This window comes from Macrotis lagotis, chromosome 3 (assembly GCF_037893015.1).
Source record: "Macrotis lagotis isolate mMagLag1 chromosome 3, bilby.v1.9.chrom.fasta, whole genome shotgun sequence".
NCBI classification, from domain to species: Eukaryota; Metazoa; Chordata; class Mammalia; order Peramelemorphia; family Peramelidae; genus Macrotis; species Macrotis lagotis.
Window position 1 is genome coordinate 260117628 of NC_133660.1, and position 17624 is coordinate 260135251.

The 17624-nt window shown below is 40.2% G+C and overlaps 1 protein-coding gene across 1 annotated transcript in view; it reads left to right on the forward strand.

Annotated features, from left to right (window-relative positions):
• The window catches only part of TRIM44 (tripartite motif containing 44), a 136815-nt gene that overhangs the window by 51162 nt on the left and 68029 nt on the right, over nucleotides 1-17624 (forward strand).

The following is a 17624-nucleotide window of genomic DNA, read 5'->3' on the forward strand; positions in this document are numbered from 1 at the left end:
CTCATGTCCTGTCATGATAGTGAGGAAGCTCTGGTTCTTAAAGACTATAGTACTGGGGGGACCATCCCCAACCACCACTCCCAAATGTGAGTAAAGATAGTAATATAAATTCTGGGATGACCCATGAGTCTGGTTTCCAAAGACCAGACCAGTTAGTGTTGGAGGGGCTCATATGCAGCTTAGTCACAGAGAGATGGATTTGTCTTTGTTCATAGTTATGCTGTAAGACTAATTACTTTATTATAGAGGAGATGCACCAGTAAAGGAAATACCCACACTGAATACCCACTGTTATTTCTGTGAAGCATTGAATGGTTAAATAAATTACAAAACCAAGGCATGAATAATATTGGAAACTGTGTCAGGCTCACCATAGATGCCCAAAGAGATCAGACTTGGAGACGAAATTTAGGATTTAGATTGTTGACATGTCACATTCAGGGACCTTTTCAGATAAATTACTGGATAAGTCCAAGGCTTTAAGTTTCAAGAATGCAAAGTAGAGGCTTCTAAAGCATGATGCCTGGTTTAAGACAGGCCAACCCAATTGAGACTCAGATCTCTCAGGCTCAGGAGATCTACCAGCCTCAGCTTCCGGGGTTTGTCATGAGGATCAAATAAGATAATACATGAAAAATACTTGAAAAACCTTAAAATGTTCCCTGAAAACTAACTGTCATCATTGAGGCTTTCCAAATTGTTTGTTTTTACAAGATGGTTGTTATCGGAGGAATTGTTCTCTCCTCACTATGCATCAACAAAGCTGTGCCAGGAGAGAGGCAGGGCATAGTTGGTTTTGGAACTAGGAAGACCAGGCTCCAGATTATGACTCTGATAATGTACCTGCTGTGACGTCTCTGCTCTGGACAGACCTAGATCATAAGTTGTAGAGAAGAACCTGGGGTAGTTCTCTATCCAATGAAGTCACAGATCTGATCCTTATTGCTAAAGGGTCTGGCTACAGACAACAGTGTCTTCACCCTCCCTGAGCTAGCCATGAGAGGCACTGAGTCTGCTGGCCACTTGGCAGAGAAAATGGTGGACTCTTGGCATCACATTTCAAACCTGATCACACTTGACTCCATTTATTTGTTACTATGCAGGGTCATGGGGGAGGTCCTGGGAAGGGAATCACTGAAAATGAGAGTGCTGTAAATTTATACAAGAGAAAATCAATACAATTTTTTTTAGAAAGCCCGTGAAGGAGAAGCTGTTATCTTCCTAGGCAGTTCATTCCATATACAATTGACCTCCTCTCAAATTTATGTACATATCCTTTAATATGGAAGCTTTCCCTCAGTCTTCCAGAGGTTTGACAAACCAACAAGTTGCCACTGCCTCTCCAAACGAAGCAATTAATATTGAAGCTTGAGCACTCGACTGCCACAACAATTATACTGGAAAATGTAATTTTGTCTGCACATTAGAGATGGGATTATTTCAGGGAGATCTCATTAATGTGCTGTTCAATAACAAAGAGCAGGGTAACCTCTCTCTTAATAAGATTAGCTCAGGGTCGAGATGCAAAAGACTGTTGAGTTAATTTGGAGACTTTTGTTTTTAGGGAATGAATTGTCTGCTGCCTGGAAGGATCAGCTCTATATCCATCACTTAGAAAAGTGGGACCAAGTGGCTTGTTTCTAGCTGATTCTTGGACTCCTTTAGAGAGATGGCTACCCACCTGTTCTGAGATCTCCTCAATAACCAGGATACCTGGGGACAGGGTCCCTTTAAACTTGGCATTCTGACTAAAGGGCACCAAAATTCTACCATAAGCAGTACATGAGATTGAATTAAAAAATGAAAATTCACCAGCTTTGTGGTAGTATTTGCTTCTCAAAATCATCCCACACTTGGTAGGTAAATTTGTTCCTTTGGCTTCACCACCATTGCCTTCCAGCACATATCCCATGTTCAAAGACTTGGAATTATCTTGCATTTCCCCCCCTTGATTATATGCCCTCATATCCAATTGGTTACCAATTACTCTCTGGCCATCACACCTTCATCTCATCTCTTGAATCTGTCTTCTCTCTGCTGATGTTGGCCCTGCCACCCCGCCGCCCCTGTCCAAGTGCCTATCAACTAGCTATCTGGACTATTGACATGGCCTTCCTGCCTCTACTTTCTTCCCCTCCAACTGGTCCCATTTAGCAAAAACAATGACTACCATAGCTACATTAGATCATTCTATGGTTTACAAAACACTCTACAAATGTCTCAGTTTTTATTATCACTTCCATTTGTACAGATTAGAAAACTCAGGCATACAAATGAAGGGACTTGATGAGAGCCACAGATCTAGATTTGAACTGAGGTTAGTATTGAACTCAGGTCATTCTGACTCCAGGCTCAATTCACTGATCCACTTTGAAGCCTGAATAATCTTCCTTACATAGCAATCTAGTCATAGAATTCCTCTGTTCATTTCCATGGCTCCCTGACTAAGGCACTTACTCTTTTGCTTAACATTCAAGATCCCTACAATCTGATTTCCCCCTGGTTTCTATCCAGACTGAGCTCAGGTTGCAGGTGGCAGCCTTTTTGTGTCATCGTTGGCCACATCTTTCTTCATACCTTTTTCTAGAATTATCAGCCAAAGCCTTGGAATTTGCTTTGTTGTAGGTACTGGTACAGGCTTTCATGTTTCCTTCTACCAGTCTTACTGTAATATGGATGTAAAAATAAGGTTCTTTCTAAAATTATACCAATTTTCTCCATCAGATTTCTTTGAGAATGGACATCAAGGAGAAGTACAATTTAGCTTCCTTCCCCTTTCCCATCTTATGCCTTGTGATCTGTTTGACAGTGGGTGGTAGGATGCTTAGATGCTTGGCTGACTAACTCCAACTGAACAAATTGATAATTTTTTGAGAGAGAGAGAGAGAGAGAGAGAGAGAGAGAGAGAGAGAGAGAGATTTAATGGACACTATCAAGCATATAGACTTTCAGAAAAATTTCTAGTACAGTTCACATTCAAATCCATAAAAGATCCCTGAAAAGATGAGGCTATAACTTCTAATAATCCTAAAGAGACAGGTGTATAAGTATTTCTTCAGAGAATAGGAAAGGATTCCCAAGCAGTGTCCGCCCTAGCTTTTACTTATGCTAGTGACAGCTGGGCCTCCCACGAAACTATCAGAGAATCATTGAAGAGAAGAAGAGATGAGAATGGAAGAGAGAAGAAAACAGAGAGGGAGATAGAAAAGGGGAGATAAGAAGGGAGGATGGGAGAGGGGAGAGAGAGGAAATAAAGGTGAGGGAGAGAAAAGTGATAAATGAGGAAAATAGAGGGAGAGGAGAGAAAAGAAAAAAGAAGAGAGAAGGGGAGAGAGAAGAGGAAAAAGTTGAAAGAGAGGCAGAGGGGAAGAGAGAAAGAGAAAAGACTCTTTTGTACAGCTACTCATCAGGGAGAGAGACCCCAAAGGGCAGAGCAAGAAGAGAGACAGACAGTGCTCAATACCATTAGAATAGGATCTAGAAATGTGAAAATGAAAAACAGCAAATCGAATTCTGTGCCATCAAAATGCTTCCTGTCTAATAGAAGGATGTGCTATAAGCGTAAATAAGAATGATAAATGCTGGAATATCAATGGGGAAATACAGAAAAATGTGGGGTTTTTTTGCAAGGCAATGGGGTAAAAGTCACACAGCTAGGTAATTGTCTGAGGCTGGATTTGAACTTGGGTCCTCTTGACTCCAGGGTTAGTGTTCTATCCACTGCATCACTTAGCTGCCCTCAGAAAATATTTTAATAATATTTAAAGAGAGACTTCAAAATTCAAATTAACGGAAAAGATTGTGGACAAAAAATGTACCAAACAATAAGCCAACAGAGATTCCTGTATGCCTATTTTCTCATTTCTTCAATTTTTTTAATGAAAATGGTCTATATATGTGCATGGGAGAAGGTATCCTTGATGAAAACATGAACAGGGGAATAATTTGTAGATGATTTTCTATAGATCATATCTTTACAATTCTGTCACTGAGAATTATTAAAAAAAACAGTAGCTCTGTTTATTGTTGTTCCACTGAGCCATTTTTCTTTTAAATCAGCAAACAAATCTTCCATGCATATGCTAAAATTACAAAAGATTCTATAACAGATTGAACCACATATGGTGTGGTGGAAAGAATGAGAAAACCGAGATTCAAATCTCACCTCTTCCCATTTAGTACCTATCAGACCTTGAGTAATACATGGACTTCCCCCACATGGACTTCAGTTTCTTCACGAATGGGAGGGTTAGTAGCCTGGATGACTCCAAGGCAACTGCCAGCTCATCAGAGATCTTTGTTCAGTCATATCCAACCCTTCATGACCCCATTTAGGGTTTTCTTGACAAAGATACTAGAGTGGCTTGCCATTTCCTTCTTCAGCACATTTTACAAATGAGAAAACAGAGGCACACAAGTCTAAGTGACTTCCCCAGGGTCACACAGCTAGTAAATATCTAAAGACAGATTTGAACTCTGATTTTCTTGATTTTAGGCCTAGGGCTCCATTCGCTGTGCTAACTAACTGCCCTTCAGAGATCCTTCTGGGTATCAAAATCAAGGGAGGCATAAGTCCTTGAGCAGATAAGACTTATAAACTAGCAGTTATCTCTGTGATTCCATTGATTTGGCCAATTCCCATATAAGTAAATTCCTTCTACCAATGCCAATTGGTACCTTCTTTGAAAGGTATAGTCTTGAAAACTATTTTTGCACAAAATTGGAAAAAATATTTAAAATAAAGGAAAGGTATAGTCTTAAAAATTCTTAGAACACCGAGAGACAAAAAAGAGAGTCTTTCACTGGGACCCTACTAAAGATTTTCCAGCTTGGCAGGAATTCCAGACCTTATTTCTGATCAGGATGAGGAAGCATTCTACTGCCCTTCTGACAGAGAAGTGATAGACTCGGGGTATGGAAAAAAAAAATCTCTTTTTTTCAGACATGGTCAAAAAAATAATCTGTTCAGCTTGATTCTTCATATTTGTTACAAGGGTTTTTTTGTCTTTGTTCAAATAATTTTATTTTGAAGAAAGAGTGGCCTAATCCATGCCACAGTGAGGCATTAGAAGATGACTACAGCAGAGAAAGGGACTTGTACATCCCAAATGAAAAACCCAACCAACCTTAAAATGTTTCAGTCAACAAATGTGACACTATCTGTCAGACACTGTGCTAAGCAGTGAGCCAAAAACAAAAAGAAAACCCCAGAAACACACACACAAACAAAACCTCCCAGGCCTTGAAGGGGGGAAGATGAGATCTGCAACACCTCATTGGGCAGCTGTGAGGAGCAGATGAGCTAATGAGGACAAGTGCTCAGCAAACTCGGAATGTCAGGCAAGGTTTTTGCTATTGTCTCCTAAAGCAGTCTAATCCACATTTGTTCAGCTCCAGGTGTTAGGCAGTTTTCCCCCTTACTGCTGTTTGCCTGTCCCTGGGCAAGTAGATGTCTGCAAGCCTTCTTTAATTAAACTGCCTGCCCGCCCTCCCTCCCTCTCAGAGCTGCTGGTGCTCTTCAGGATGAGATGGGGGAATAGCTGCCTGTCTGAACCAGCTGTGGTACAGACTGATGTCTGAGAAAGGCAAGGTGTGACCTCAAAATTTGCTGTCCTGAGACTGATCCCAAAATAAACAGAATTTTTTCCTGTTACGATTTTTTTTGCTGACTCCTACCTTTTGGGCTTATGGTTGGCCATTCCCTTTTTATATTTTTAAAACAGTCTCCTTGGACTGCTCTTTCTCCTTTCTCCCCCAACTTGAATGATAGGACTGACATCTGGGAAGGAGAAAATGATTTCTCCCCTTCACAGGTTATGTCTCTCTCAGACCTGGAAGCTGTTTAAAATGCAGGCTTTTCTTCTGAAGCTGTAAGGCAAGCAGAAGAGAAGGGAATGTCAAAACCAGAGTTTTAACACATCAGACACTGGGAAGCTTGAATCGAGCATCAGCTGCAGGTTCATTGAACACCCACTGGGTACTCAGTTCCTCACTAGGGGATGCCTCATTAAGGGGAGGGGGCGTCACCAGATTATAGGCAGCTGAATTCAAACCCTGCTTTATTACTATCTCTATGAACTCAGAAAAAGTCGATGAATCTCCCCAGGCCTCAGTTTCATCATTTGTAAAACAAGGAAATGGATTAGATTGCCTCTGCAGTCCCTTTCAGCCCTAGATTTTAGAAGTCTGACAGAATCTTAATCTTATAAATCACTTAATCTCTCCACCTGAATTAATACCTCCAAAATGGGCAGCCCTAGACCTGTGAGCCATCCTCTGAGCTAGTCTAGGGATCATGGATCTCCTTGATAAATGGTCTGGTAAAGCCCATAGACCCCTTCTCAGAATGACATTTTAAAAATAATTGAAGGAAATACTAAATTTCAGCTGTAGATTAGTGAAAATAAAGATGTAATTTTTTTTTCTATCCAAATTGACTGATTTATCTTCAGACCCCTCGAAGGGAAGGGAATTGTCTATAGATCCCAGTTGAGAATCCTCTTTCACAGAGAAAGAAATTGAGGCAGAGAGAGCCTTTGGATTGCCCATATAATGAGGCAGGAGCTGAGCCCAAGTCCAGTGGCCTTTCCATCACAATTCCAAGGTTGAATAAATCACAACTCCTGTATGGGGTTTGATCCCTTTACGTTTCCCATCCCCCTGCCTCATACTGACCATAACACATATAGGATCCTTAATTTCAGAAAGGAGTCTGAATCTATCCTTAACACTAACTGGCCGGTGAGGCAGGCAGCAGTCCATGGGCAGAGAGGAAGGAAACACCTTTAAGTTGGCTCCCTTGGGATGCTTTTCTCATGCTGTGCAATCCCTTCCTTGGTGGATTTTCATGGGATGATGGACTCTGGTTACCACACATCATTGCAGATGAAGGCCCTTGGAGAGAGACACTCAGCAGACCTTTACAATTAGCATTGCCTTTTTACCCTCTGTACTGGATTTTGCAGATAGGAAAATGGAATTTTACTGGGTCATCGATGGTCTCAAAAGCCATCTTGTCCAACCATCTCATTCTAAGCTTCAAACCCAAAGAAATTAAGTGACTTAGATCACACAATTAGTAAATGTTTGAGGCTGGATTTGAACTCAGAACTTCCTGTCTCTAAAGCCAGCATTCTATCCACCGTACTACCCACCTGCCTGCCTGCCTAGAGAAAACAGTTGCTTTTCAGATGATGGATGTAGAACGGAACTCATGATTCCTTGACCTGCTTCCTAGACCAGTAGTTCCCCCTTCTTCCTAGCTTGGGTCTGTGGCATTATTGCAAGGTGTGCATTTCAATAAATGACTTGGTATAATAAATAAGCCAATGTACCTTCTGGAGAATGAATAAATCATATGTCGCACATAGAAATGCATTTACTCAAGGGCTCCGATGGATCCAGCATCTCATTAACATGGGTCTGCCTTCCCAGGAGTCAGCTGACAACCCATCCATATCTGCCCGATCTGGATAGTTCTTGACTGTGTTCTCCCAGGAGCTTGTCATAATTGGGGGTTAGAGTCCTCCCAATGAACTGGCAACCTTCATTATCTTCTCGATATTGAGAAGATAGCATAGGACCACCAACAGAGGGCAGGAAGGGCTCTCTAAAGCCATCTAGTCTTAAGTCTCTCTTGTTTTACAGATAGGGAAACTGAGACCTGAATAAATGGAGTAACTAGGACAATTCATTATGTGCGGGTTTAGCCATTTTGATTGATTTAATGTCAGTCCATTTTTAAATGATCACTGCAGTCATCCAGTTAGTTTGATATTTTCTTGATGTAATAGGAAAAGCACTTCCCATGGAGTCCAAAGGTCTAGTCCTATAACTAAACAAGTCCTTTCAATTCTCTTGGCATTAGTTTCTTCATCCGGAAAGAAGGTAAAATCATGCTGTTTTACCCACATTCCACAAGACTTTTGTGAGGGAAATGCCTTGTAAACCAGAGGTCCTTTCCTAGGGGGTCACAGACTAAGTCAAACTTGATTCTCTCTGCACACATACCCCCAATCCTACCAATCACCAGACCTTGGTGATACCAGCTCCACATTTTTTCATATCTTTTCTTCACTTCACTCACACAGCCTTCATCCCAATTCAACACCTTCACCTCAACTATTGCAATAGGCTCCTTTCCCAAGTTTCCTCCTGTCCTCCAATCCATCCTCCATCCAACACTCAAATGTATGTTGCTAAAACAGAGATCTGATCATTGGAGTCAGTCTGGACATTTTCAGTGGTTTCCGATTGCAAGATAGAATATTAGCTATTTATCCTGATAAAGAAACATTTCCAGTCATTTCATATGATCACCCTTGGCACACTCTCTGGTTCAAGCTAACTGGAGGGGTCTCTCCAATCTGTAATGAATTCTTTCCTGGATGGCACCTCTCGGATCCCAAGGGACTGAACAGCTCATGTGCCACCTCCTACAAGGAACCTTTCCAGTTTTCTCTACCTGCTTTCCTAATTATTCATGTTCTTCATTGTATATTAACTGTAGTAACATTTCTCCAACCCCCCCAAAATCTAATTTCCTTGATAGCCTAGCTTATTGCCTTGACCCTAATAGACTTCTTAAATGTTTGTGGTTTAATTCAATTTAGTGAAATACAATAGAAACATGAGCTACAATAACTATTGTAACTATTAATAATTACATATGCATTTTATTGTAGGAACTTTCAATTTTAAAATAATAAATCATCTTCTCCCTATGTCCTAAAAATGTGGGTGATCTGTTGAAAGGTGGTCATTATATTTGCATTTTCTAGAGCTGTAACTAGGATGGGGGAACTGGGGTCTTGTCCTAAGGCAGCAAATATGTATAGGTTGCATGGATGGGCAATATTTTCCTTATAACCCCAAATCTTCCCCATCCATGGAGCTAGTGTTCGGAGTATTTTCCCTGATGATGTGTTGGGGTCTCCTCATCACCTCCCTTCATGATTTGAAAGCTTATTTATTGCTACTTGCCCAGCACCAAAATTGCCAGTTATGGCTCATCATTTTCCCAAACCAGGAAATGGCTACCTTGTTAATGTTGAAGATGCTTTTTAGCCATCTGGAGAAAGGGCTATTTCATTGATGTGCAGAACTCTCTCTTGCCTTGGGTATTGTTTTTTGGCTGGTGCTGGCTCATCACTCTGTTTCTAGCAGAGCAGTTTTCCAGACGGCAGTTGAGATGCTCTCAGCAGATACTTCCTATAATTAAAGACCAAAGGGCCGCTCACTGCTTGCTCATTCCTGCTGGTCCATCCTTGAGCTCTCGCCCTGCTAGCTGGACTTCCTACCTCTCAGTTTTGCCAGCTCAGCAGGTGTGGGTACCTGTAATCACTGGGCACATGGAACAATACCCAGCTGAATCAAGAAACCTCAATCTGTGCTCATCTCTCACCAAGGCCCTATGCTGTCATTTTATTGTGCCTTCATTACATTAACCCCTGAAGGATCAAGGAAAAGCAGAGGATGACTGATAGTGATAAAGGACGGATTTGGCTGCAAAACACATGATGTCTAACTCTAGAACTGCCCCTTAGTGTCTCTATGACTTTGAATGAGCCTCTTGTGATTTTGAATGAGTCTCAGTTTCCTGATCTGCAAAATGGATGTGATAATCCTTACAAGGTATAAGGATTATATGGGACTGTTTAATAACCAGTAGTAATAATTCAAACATCTTTGACATCATTCATGTTATGGATTCTAGACTATAAAAGATACCCTTAGGGTAATGAGTTGTCCTCAGAACAAGAACCACATCAAAAATGAAGCCAAAACTTCTCTTCAAAGATTCTCTCTTACTACCTATCACCAATGCCTTAGAACAAATGCCAGAGATTGGGTCACATCCATTCATCTTCCATCAATCAAATACAAAAGAGACAGAATTAGACTTGGAGTCAAAGGATCTGGGTTCAAATTCTAGATGTCACAACTTTCCTGGGTCTCAGTTTCTTCACCTGTAAAATGAGGGGTGGTGGTGATGAAATGGTCCCTAAGATCCCTTTCACCTCAAATCCCATGGTCCTATAGTTCTATGAATATAAAAGAAGAGATTCCTTCATGAGGGAAAAATGTAGTGGTGCCCTTCCTATGCCCAGAATCTCTCCTGGCTATTAATCTGTAAACAGTCTAGACCATAATAAGGCAAAAAGAATGGGCCAAACTAATTAAATACACTGGCTTTAGTCACAGATTTTTCTCATTAAATATCCCTCATACAGCTGTCCCAGGACAGTGTCACAATACTGGCTCAGTTTTCCATTTCTAGACTGAATCACTTCACTACTTTTAGCTTCATCCTAACTTCTGGCCATGGTGTTGACACACTTAAGTCTTCCCCAACCCCCACCTTACCTATGCAGATGACAGCTATCTCTATGCATTAGTGGAAGGTTTCACAAATTGCCCTGTCCAGTAGAATTTATCATGCTCTAGTGATGAGAATCTCATTCTTATCTAGGCTGATTCTTGTAAAACAGATATATTATCTGTCACCCTGCCCACACTCAAATTATTTCCAGATAAATAGGACCTGAGAGAGTTCCTCTAACTCAGCTCTTGAGAATCCACAGTTATTTTCTATGACATGCTGAGGAAGTGTAGGTGAACTTTAGGGGAGGATGAGTGCAATGTAAAGATCTTTGTCACCACAAAGCTCCATATAAATGTAAGATGACATTGTTTTCATTTTTCAACTTGCTCTATGTGCATTTATTGGGTACCTGCTTTGTAACCCAAACCAGTATTTTTAATATTAATATTCTTCCAATGATTCTATATGACCAAAACTCAACAAATCACATAGTCTTGAAGAATTTAAGAGGCTGATCATGCAAAAGGCAAAGGAGAAACACCTTGGAAGATGAGTAGATTGCAGCGTAGCACCAGTGGAGAATTGGAAAAGTATCATAAAGAATGTAATGAGACATGTGTAATCAATTGACATTCAATAAGTGTTTACTGTGTTTCAGATTATATGCTAAGGGCTGAGCATATAAAAAAAGACAAAAGACAGTCCCTGCCTTCAAGAAGTGGGGATAGCCAAATATCTCACTGATATGCCTACAATGTTCTGAAGAAAGGGATTCTAGATCTCTTGGTCATATTCTTCTATAAATATGAATGTACAGGATGTACATGATGAGAAGTCATGGATAGGTGTCACATGAGGGACTGCCCACATTGAAGAGAAGTGAGGATTCCTTTTCCCATGGAGAAGCTACTTGAGAACACGTTTGTGCTTTCATTTTATCTCTTTCTATATCCTCCAGCACTTAATACCGTGCCTACCAAAGGGTGGTTAATAAATATTGATTGACTGATTGAAATGTACAGTGGGCCAGGGACTCAAGGAGGTGCAAAGGCATTTTCATGGAATCATAAAACTTCAATGTTGGAAGATCCCATTCATAAAGAAATTCACATACTAAATATCACCCTTTTCCAGCTGTGAGCTTCTTGAGGGCAGGGACTATCTTTTGGCCCTTTTGGTATCCCTAGCTCTTAGCATGGTACTGGAACAAAGTAGTTATTTAACATTGTGTTGATTGATTCTACATATCTTATGATATCTTTGATGCTTCTTCTCCCATATGGTGGTCTTCAGTTAAAGAAGTTGAGTGAATGACAGGCCATTTCATGATAGTCTAAGGGCCTGTTGCCATAGTGAATAGTCACATTGATTCCTGTGCTTGGGAGTCTTCCTTCTTAAACTCTGTGAGATAGGATATAGTTAATCCTAAGATTCCTAAGTTCATTGTATCTGAATTTCTCCATCCATGAAAATGAATTGGACTTAATTGAAAGATGAAAAGTATCATGCCAATTCATTTTTCCACACTCCTGTATATAATGTAGCACCTTTACTTTTTATTAATAATTGCATCAAAGGAAGGATAATCTCCATAAATGAAATCTTAACTGGGTATCTCTTTGAGTTAGATGTTTTGTTTTGTTTTGGTTTAGATTTTTCAAGGCAATGGGGTTAAGTGGTTTGCTCATGGCCACACGGCTAAGTAATTATTAAGTGTCTGAGGTCAGATTTGAACACAGGTATTCCTGACTCCAAGGCCAGTGCTCTATACACTGTGCCACCTAGCCACCCCTCTTTGAGTTAGATGTTAGTGAAGAAAAGGAAATATTATACCAAGTGTTGATTTGAGGATCAAATGGTAACAATAGAGATGGACATGCATCAGGAAGTCTGGTGTTGGAGGATCTCTGACACAGTTAAACTTCATGTCCCTGAGCAATTCATTTAACTTGCCTGAGGTTCAGTTTACGACTTGCAAAATGGATATAAGACGTTACTGGGTGGATGTGAGGCTTAAATCAGAGAATAGATGCAAAATGACATGAAAACTTGAAAGCATTATAGAGATGCTAATTATTAGTAGGAGTATTTGGAAATAAGAGAAGTCATTGCCTAGAATGTTGACTCTGAAGTCAGAAAGATCTATGCTCAAATCTTCTCTCTATCAGTAACTACCTATATGACAGTGGACAAATCATCTTCCCTCTATGTGGACTCTGTAACCTTTTAGGCTCTTTCCAGCTATAATTGCTAATTCTAAAATGACAGAACTTGTCAGCTCATAAGATTGCTTTTTTTATGTTAGATCTAAATAAAGACTGGTTTAGTTCTTTCCCTAGTATTGGAGTCTTTGGGACCATATTCTCAGACTTGAACTTTATTAGATTAATGCTCGACCAGGGCTTGTCAAGCTCCCTAAGTAGAATGAAGTACATTACCTTTCTTGATCCTTGGGGAAGATTCATAGGAGGTTTCTGTTATAAACTTCCCATGAGATTAGTTATTCATCAGTTTAATATAAGTTGATTCAAGGGACAAAGGGTTGGCATCATTTAATATTTTATTTTTCCCAATTATATGTAAAAAATATTTAACATTTTTAAAAAAAAGTTGTGTCCCAAATTCTTTCCTCCCTTCTTAGCTCCTCCCCTTTATTAAGAAGGCAAACAATTTGATATAAGTTTAATATATATATATGTAGTCTTGCAAAACACATTTCCACATATGTCATTCTGTGAAAGAAAACAGAAAAAAAGAAAAAGTATCATACAATGTTGCTGTTACTGTGTATCATGTTGTCCTACTTCTGTTCATTTCACTTTGCATCAGTTCATTTAAGTATAGGCTTTCTGAGAGCATCCTACCCATCATTTCTTTAAGTTTAATAGAATTCCAATGCAATCATGTACAGCAACTTGCTCAGCCATTCCCCAAGTCATAAACATACCCTTAATTTCCTATTCTCTGCTACCAATAAGAGTTGCTATAAATATTTTTGTATATATAGAGGTCCTTTTCCTTTTTGGTTTTTTATCTCTTTGGAATACAGACCTAGTAGTGGCATTGCATGATCAAAGAACAAATTTTGTTTTATAATCCTTTGGGGCATAGTTTCAAATCACTCTCCAGAATCGTTGAATCTGTATACAACTTCACCAACATGACATTACACCAATAATACATCCCCTCCAACATTTGTTATTTTCTGTGGTATTAGCCAATCTGAGGGTGAGATAGTTGCTCAGTTGTTTAAATGTGCATTCCTCTCAGCAATATGATTTAAAGAATCTTTTTCATATGACTCTGGATAACTTCGATTATTTTGTCTGAGAACGGACTGCTCATACCCTTTGACCTTTTAGTAATTAAGGAATGGCTCCTATTTCTATAAATTGATCTGGTTTTCTATGTTTGAGAAATGCAGTCTTTATAAGAGAAACTCATTGTAAAATTATTTTTTCACAGTAATGATTACCAAATATACATTTCCCTCGATCCTATTTTCCCTGTTTATCTTACTCTCTCACTCTCCTGTCCATACTCAAAATTGTTTTGTTTCTTTTACCTGCTCCAAACTCTCTTCCCTTCTATCAGCATCTCCCTTTCTTTTATCCCTTTTCTTTTCTACTTTTCTATAAGCTTCCATTTGTTCAATTCTAACTTTTAAGTAATTATTTTATTCAATGAGCTTTTGTATCTCCTTTCCCATTTGACCTATTCTATTTTTTAAGGAGATTTTCTTGTCAGTGAATTTTTGTTTATCTTTTTCCATTTGTCCAATTCAGCTTTTCAAGCTATTTTTCTCTTCATTGTATTTGTCTCCCCTCCCCTTGGCATTTCTGGTCATTGGCCCTGCCCCCACTTTATTCTTCTGTATTTTCTCCCTTAATTAATGATGATAGACTAGAGAACAGAACTGTCTCATTTTTTCTGATTATATCCCCTTACATAGCAGGATGCTTGACATAGAGTAGGAAAAAACAAACAGGGCCCTTTTCAGGAAGGCAGAACAAAAACCAGTGGTAGGGAAGGGGAAGACTCAACATCTTGTAGAAGGTGACATTTCAGCTGTGCTTCCAAGGGATGCAGGGTTTCTGTGAGACAGAGATGAGGGGAGACCGTGTTCTAGGCCCATGGGATGGCCTGAACAGGAGCAGGGAGGTGGACCTAAAAGAATGACCACCTCAAGGGGCAGCTAGGTGGCATAGTGGATAAAGCACCAGCCTTGGAGTCAGGAGTACCTGGGTTCAAATCCTGTCTCAGACACTTAATAATTACATAGCTGTGTGGCCTTGGGCAAGCCACTTAATCCCATTTGCCTTTCAAAAACCTAAAAAATGACCACCTCTACTCCCTTCATGCATAGTGAAGCCTCCAGAAAAAAAGGGAGCTTAGGTATGTGAGTCTCCTGAATCAGCATAGGAGAGTTGTTCTTCTTCCCCAGGTAGACTGTCAAGGCTGTGAGCACAGGCTTCCAAAGAGAGTGGGTTCCCCAGGGAGGATGAGCCAGGATGAAGGGGTATGGATGGGCTGGACTGAGCCCATGGGAAGAATGCAGTGATTCTCTGGATCTTGAGCCCTGGTGTCGGGAGACGGTGTGCAGGTGAGGGCACTCCTTGGCCACTGACCCCATCACCAGCTTCTTCCTCCACATGGAAGGGGCCCTCATCTCTTCAATTCCTACCCATCCTTTAAAAGCTGAGACAAATGGTGCCCAAGTGGCCCAGTGGATAACACATCGCCCATGCAGTCAGGAAGACCTGAGTTCAAATACAACTTCACCAGCAAGTCACTCAACATGTTTGCCTCAATTTCTTTACTGTAAAGCGGGAATAATAATAGCATCTACCTCCTAGAATTGTGGTAAGGATTAAATGAAGTATTTGTAAAGAAGCTAACATAATGCTTGACAAATTGTGGATACTTTAATAAATACTCATTTTCCTCCTTCTAACCCTCCTTCCTTTCCTCTATTCATTTCTTTCTTCTGTCATTCCCTCTCTTTCCTTCTTTTTTCCTTCCTTCATTTTTTCTTTCTTCTTTCCTCTTCTCTTTTTCATTCCTTCTTTCTTCTCTCCTTTCCCTCTTTCCTTCCCTCCTTTTTACCCTCATTTCCTTCTTTCTTCCTTCTCTATCACTTTTCCTTCTTCCTTCTTGCTTTCTTCTTTTTTTCCTTACTCTTCTAAGAAATCTACCTTGATAGTAGGAATGTCAAATGGAAGAAGAATTAGGATTGCCCTGCTTGGTTATAGAGACAAGAATAGAAACAGTGGATTGAAGTTGTAAAGAGCACATCATTGCACACCATTGGTTTCCTATTTTCTACCACTACCAAAAAATGCTATAAATGTTTTGGTATCTAGGGTCCTGTTCCTCTTTTATATTTCCTCAAAGTATAGGCTTCATAGTAGGCTAGTTGGGTCAAAGAGTATGCATAATTTGATGTCTTTGAGGATATATCTACAAATTGCTTTCCAGAACATCTGGATCAATTTGCAGCTCCACCAATAATGTATAATTATGCCTTTCCTCCCAGAGCTACTCCAGTTTTTCTCATTTTCTTCTTTTATCAGCTTTACCAATCTGATGGGACAATGTAGAGGCTCTTCAATTTGCATAAATTTTGGCTTCACATAAGGGAGGACTTCCTAAGAATGATAGCTGACTTTGTGAGGAAATGAGCTCCTGTTCAATAGAAGTCTTCACAAAAAGACTAGATGATCCATTGTCAAGGGTCACCTTGGGAAGGTTTATGCCTATCATCCCTGAAGAGTCTACTTTACTTAGGTGTGGGATGTAGTAGTTGGCTTCTAGGGTCAATTCAGATTGAACATCCTTTCAATTCATCCATCTGAGAGGAGAGGAGAGGAGAGGAGAGGGGGAGAGGAGGGGAAGGGAGGGGAGGGGAGGGGAGGGGAGAGGAGAGGAGAGGAGACTTCAGTAAGACTTTTAGGACACTTTGTATTTCAGTATAATTGGTTTCCTTTGTAATGCTAAGCACTTTATTTTATGCTTTTTAAAACATTATTAAGAAGGGGAGGGGAGGGGCGGCTAGGTGGCGCAGTGGATAAAGCACTGGCCCTGGAGTCAGGAGTACCTGGGTTCAAACCCGGTCTCAGACACTTAATAATTACCTAGCTGTGTGGCTTTGGACAAGCCACTTAACCCCATTTGCCTTGCAAAAAAAAAAAAAACAAAAAACTAAAAGAAGGGTATCTCTAGGCTTTAGTAGACGGGCCAAATGAGTCCATGAAGAAGCCTTACTCTAGAGAGTGGCTACTGATAATTGCCCAGCATCCTTGAGCAAAAGGGACCGTGAAAGGCACCCTGATTCCTCTCTTAATTGAAGTGTATGTTCCATTTTAAACAATTCTGGGAATCAGACTATCTAACTCCCTCCAGGAACACACTCAGGCATTCAACATCCTAAGATATTAGAGAATTTTTTTTCCTAAACTCCTTCTCTTTTTGTTTTAGGCTTTTCCCTCAGGTTCTGCTCTCAAGGGTGATAGGCATAAGCCTATGTATATCACACCTGTTTTAAAGGCTTTCTTATGACATGATGGCTCAGGTACCCTTAAGGGAATTTTCTTACTCTTTGAGCTCATAATCCCCCACCAAGGAAACCTAGGAGAATTGATGCACCCCATCCTTCCAGAAAACCGATACTAACTTCCCACTCAGTTATACAATTCACAGCAGCAGAAGATTTACTAAAAGAAGGAGAAAAAACAAAATAAAAATCCTTGAACAAGGATTTAGTCCCTTAGTCTCAGAGATACAGATAAATCTCCAAAGTCAAACATAGTCCCCAATATTAGAGCTACTCTGGCTGTGACTCCCTCACCAATATGCCCTTCAACATGGAACACATCACCTGCCTTATTGAAGTTGGGGGAGGCATTTTTATTTCTCTCTCTCTCTCTCTCTCTCTCTCTCTCTCTCTCTCTCTCTCTCTCTCTCCCTCTCTCTCCCTCCCGCCCTTTTCTCCCCCTCCTCTCTATTTTTCTCTCTCTTTTTCTATCTCTCTCCTTTTCTCTTCTCTTCTCCTCCCCTCCCTCTTTTTGTCTTCCTTTTTTCTTTCTTTTTTCTTCCCCCCCAAACTTCTCTTTCCTTCTCTCTCTCACTCTCTCTGTCTCTGTCTCTCTCTCCTTCAATACTATCTCTCTTCCTCTCTTCCTCTCACTCTTTCTCTCACTGTCTCCAATTTTTGACTATTTAGCCAGTCTAAGACAAGAGAAGGTTGAATTTCCTATATCATCTTCTATAGTCTCATATAGATCACAATCATAGGATCCTA